General features: G+C 48.5%; 1 pseudogene; it reads left to right on the forward strand.

Moving 5' to 3' along the window:
* The first annotated feature begins 2,893 nt into the window (after positions 1 to 2,893).
* On the forward strand, positions 2,894 to 4,276 carry LOC142455568 (periphilin-1-like; annotated as a pseudogene).
* Positions 4,277 to 5,348: the final 1,072 nt, after the last annotated feature.

A 5,348-nucleotide genomic window follows, 5' to 3' on the forward strand; every position in this document is an offset into this window, starting at 1 on the left:
AATGGATAGAACAATGTGCAGAAGTACAGGAAAGGGTCTGGCTGGATAAAGGTCAAAATAAGTGGTAAGGCGCTGTCTTTGGGAAGCACACTGGTATTGAGATATGGGCCTCCGGCTGCCTCTATCTTTATCGAAAGCCAGGAGCCCACATTTGTGTATTGCATATGAAATTAAGGCTAAAAGCCAACACTTATCAAGTGTTGCATAAGCTGGGAAGTTAGAAATAAAAGTGATGGAACTTATTACTACTCTATAGCAAGATCCAATAAGCCTACCAACCCTCACTGCTGTCGAGTCAATTCTGATGCATGGTGTGAGTCTGGGTAGACTAGAGAAACAAATCCATGGACACACATATGTGTATAAGAAAGAGATTGATATACAAGAGCCATTGAACATTGAGTATGCATCCCAGCCCAGTCCAGATCAAGTCCATAAGTCTGATATTAGCCCATATGTCCGGTACCAATCTATAAAGTCCTCTTCAGACTCACGAAACACATGCAATGATGCTGAATGTAAAAGATCACAGGCCAGTAGGTAGAACGTCTTTGGATCCAGTGGCATTGGAAACATCTCAGCGCTGCCAGGGGTCTCTGCATGGCTTCTCCAGCATCAGGGTGGGGTCCATCTATCTTGTCAGCTGCTATATCTCCCAGGGTGTGAGTCAAGAGTTTCCCACCTCCAAGGAGGACAAATCAGCAGTTTCCAGAATCCTTAGGGGAAGGCCATGCCCACACAGAGATCTCATTGGCCATATCTTGATTAACAGCCTAGACTCCACCCTTACACACTTAAACCTTAAGATGACACTAGATTATGTAACTACCAGACATGGGGAGCCATCTCTTACAGAGTAGAACCCTGCATAGGCTGTCATCTGTACGGAGGTCGTCAGCACTTTGTTCCACGCTACCCCTGGGGAGGTTTGGAAGGTTGACCTTTAGATGAACAGCCAATCAAAACTGGTGGCTGCCTCCCAAACCAGCAAATAAACAAATTCACTACCGTTGAAGCGTGGATGCCAACTCACAGTGACCCAAGAGTACAGAGCAGAATTGCCCCGGTGGGTTTCTGAGATGGTAACTCTAGAAACAGCTTCATCATTCTCCCAAGGAACATCTGGTGGTTTCCACGTGACAAGCTTGAGACTAGCAGCCCGATGGGTAACCTCTATGCCACGGAGGCTCCTCTGTGGCCAGACTATGAGGGCAAGTGAAAAAGACAGCAGTCCCCCTAGTTATCACCAGACAGGGTGAAATATGACACATCTGGGGTGGGTCCCCTGTGAGCCTCAGGAGCTGGGGCCTGGATCCTGTATTCAATGCAAGCATCCCGGGTCCCACTAGTTCTGTGCGCTCAAGACTTTGCCCCAACCTTCCCGGAGTTCTGGTGTTTAGAAGCCTGAGCAGACCCCGGCTGCTTCCCCTGCCCGTCGGCAGCCCAGCCCCAAGACAGGCCCCATGTGGCCACAGATGTCACGATTTTCCCCAGCAACTGGGAAGTGGCAGGGAGGCCCGAGGGGAATTCATTTGGCAAGCGAGCTTGTTTCAGCCCATTCTCTGGCACCCACACGTCCAGCTTGCAAGCTGGCCCAGGCAGCTGAGGGCGACTTCAGGGTCTGCCCGGCAGCCCCCTGTGCACCAAGCCCAGAGAATGCAACTGGCCTTTGGTTCCTCGGGCGACGCTGCACATCCCACGCCTTTCTGCTGCCACCAGATGCTTTAGGAAACGCTTGCGCCAGGCATCCAACGACCCTCACGAAGTCTCCCCTGGCCCAATGGGCCCATGTGTTCCGTCGGAAGCAACGCGAGACCTGTGAAGGTTTGAGAGCGTCACGTTTCCTTGTGGGCTTCCGATTTAAGGCGCCTCGGGAAGAAAAGCGTCATTGCCCAGTGCGACATGGTTTTCGAAAACCGTACTAGAGAGAACAGGTCACAGGGGAATGGAAACCAGACAGACAAGTTCAATCTGCATACTAACAATGCTGTCGTATGAAGTAGACGACAGAAAATGGGACGTCTTGTTCGGCAAGTCACTCCGCTGTTGCCGTGAGCCTACAGGACAGGGCAGAACTGCCCAAGAGGTTTTGTAGACTTTGATCTTCATGGGAGGGGATGGCCCCGTCTTTTCTCCTGCCGAGTGGCTGGTGGGGGTGAAGCTCTGACCTTCTGGCTAGCAGCCAAGCACGTTAGCTATTGTGCCGCCAGCGTTCACACACAAGCAGCAGAAAGAACGGAAATGAGAATGTGTCACCCTACTGGAGACCTTCTGCCGCCCCTTTATCCCTCTGCGCTCCAGCAGGCCTGAAAGTGTCAGGAAGGCAGCTGAACCACCCACTAACTTCATGCCTTTCCCATCTGTTGATCCTGAACCCAGGTTGTTGGTTTTTTTCTTCCCTAGTTCCTCTGAATACTTGACTCGGAACTAGCGGCTTAGGAAAACATGACATCTCCCAAACCTGTCTGGCAGTTTATTCAATCATACACATTTTTTGAACACGTACAATAAGAGTTCTCTAGTGCCACCTTTGTCCTTCCCGGAGCTTATAATCGTGTGTGTGGGTGGGTTGTGAGGGTATGTGAGGTGGGGTGGGGAGTGAGACGTTAGACCAATCAACTAGTCAGTCATAAAGGCATTTAACGAAAGCCAGTAACGTATCCCAGTACCAAAGTCAGAGAAGGCTGAACCGTGAAAGTCAGGTGTGAGCTGAGGCCTGCAAGGTCACTTATGCAGTTATTCAGGAGTCATTCAAGAGGTGGCCACGAGAAAGGCATTGGTCTAAATGGGTCCTCCAACTTTTTAAACAGGGGGCCAGTTCACTGTTCCTCAGACCCCTTGGAGGGCCGGACTATAGTTTAAAAATAAAAAACAAAACAGACAGGATCTCGGGGTGGCCCAGAGTGGTGGCTAGCAGAAGAGATGAAATGTGGTCTGGGTCTGATGGACGATATGACCATGAAAGACTCCCAAGAGAACGAGCAGCCCCTCGAAGTCATCTCAGTGATGGCTACCATAGTTAATATTGTGCCAAAGAAACCACCACGACTAGAAACACCTGGTGAAGGAAGCTACAATAGATATTACAGTCATGTTGATTACCGAGCATATGACGAGGGCCGCAGTTTTTCTCATGATCAAAGAAGTGGTCCATCTCACAGAGGAGATGATTCTGGTTCTAGATGGCCAAGAAATGATCATTCCGGAAGTCGCCAACCTGACTACAGGGATGTGAGAGATGGCTTTCGAAGAAAAAGTTTCTATTCTTCCCACTATACCAGAGAGCAGTCTCCTCACAAAAAGGACAATCCCTTTTTCAGAGAATCACCTGTAGGCCGAAAGGATTCCCCACACAGCCGGTCTGGATCCAGTGTCAGCAGTAGAGGCTACTCGCCAGAGAGGAGCAAGTCATACCCTTTCCATCAGTCTCAGCATCGAAGCAAAGAGAGACCTGTTCAGCCATTGAAAACTTCAAGAGATACTTCCCCCTCAAGTTCAGCAGTCTCTTCATCAAAGGGGCAACATCCTGAACTCTGGAGGTGTTATCAGAAAAGACCAGTTCTTGGAGAAAGAGATCATGTTTGGTAGAAAGCAGCAAACATGAGGAGAATCCTCCATGAGATGGATCGATACAATGGCTGGAACTCAAAAAAAAAATTAAAAAAGCAAAAACTTCCTGCCATCATTTCAATTCTGACTCATCATGACCCATTAGCACAGGGTGCAAGAGCCCCTGTGAATTTCTGAGACTGACTCATTGCAGAAGTAGAAATCCCCACATTTCTCCATGAGAGCAGCTGTTGGTTTCGAACTGCAAACTTCATGAATTGCGGCCTACTGTGTAACCACTACACCACCAGGGTTTCTGTGGTTAGAAAAGGGGACGTAACTACTGCAACTATTGTGAGGATGACATAGCATCTGTTAGTGTTTTGTTCTTTTGCACCTCATCAATGTGAGTCAGAACCCACTCAAGGGGACCCAACCACAGCACCTTATTGCAAAAATAATTAATATGTGAATTTTCAATTAACTTGTTACTTCTCTTTTGCTTTGTTTAATAGATGATTTCTGACATTTAGTGTAGATGAAATTGTGAATCTCACTTTGTGTTAAAGGGCTTAAAGGAATTGTCACTAAAAAGAATTCGTCAAGTATTAAACAAAACAAAACAAACTATGAACAAATTCCAAACAAAACGGGGCAAAAATACCCGGCAAGCCGGATAAATGTCCTTGGTGGGCCGGCCCGCAGGCCGCAGTTGGAGGACGCCTGATAGCTGCTAGAGGGGTGAGTTAGCCATACACAGCACTGCCCATAGAGCGCACCCTCCAGTGTCAGGTCGTGAGTGACATTGGGAAGGAGGTGGTCCTGAGAAGGGCAGGCAGAGGGGAGAATCCCAGGCAGGAAAGAATATGGCCCCCTCAAGAAGTACCTCAAGGTTAGATGATCAGAGGCTGGAGAAGGGAAAACGGCATTGGCAGACAGGGGATCAGAGGTCCAGACAGGAGTCTTGCAAACTTAGGACACCCGTAAGGCAAGGGTGGGTCAAAAAGTATCGCTACAAACTATCATAGCACGCTTCATGAACCCAAAACATCATGTGAAGCTTTCTTTTCTCATCTCGGACCATCCACTTTGGACCATCCACCATCACCCCCTAGCCCTTCCTGGAAGAGTTCTGGGCTCTTTGGTCGGCGTCATGTAAAACCAGAAGTTTTGGTATTCTTGAGAGACTCACATGAGTTTCTTTTAAATGTTCTAAATGTTCTTTGAGCTTGGGGAACAAAAAGAAGTCTGAAGGGGCAGGCTGGGGGCAGTAAGCTGGGCGGAGTAAGGTCCCCCACTCTGTAGGGTAGCTCTGGCTGTCCCGAAGAATGAGCAGCTGCGTGGTCGTGATGGGAAAAGACTCCCCAGTTCAATTTTCTTGGCCTTTTTCTCACTGATGACGTTTTCCATTTTCTTATACCTAATAATCCCTTATAATTGTCCTGGGTTCTGTAAGACCACTGTCAGGAAGCCCCTGGGGAATGCGATTCTGCCTGGAATTTCACTGGTCTGGCACAGTGGTTCTCAACCCTCCTCATGCCGTGACCCTTTAATACAATTCTTCATGTGGTAGGGAAACCCCCCCCCCCACCAACCATAACATTATTTTTGTTGCTACTGCATCACTGTCATTTTGCTACTGTTATGAATCGGGCGACCCCTGTGAAAGGGGTCACGACCCAACAGGTTGAGAACCGGTCTAGCAGATCCCCTCAGAAGCCGCTGTTCAGATGAGACACACACACATGTATATGCCTTAATATCTATTAAGACACCATAACCAGTCTAAGAAAAGTGTA

This window comes from Tenrec ecaudatus, chromosome 8 (assembly GCF_050624435.1).
Source record: "Tenrec ecaudatus isolate mTenEca1 chromosome 8, mTenEca1.hap1, whole genome shotgun sequence".
NCBI lineage: Eukaryota > Metazoa > Chordata > Mammalia > Afrosoricida > Tenrecidae > Tenrec > Tenrec ecaudatus.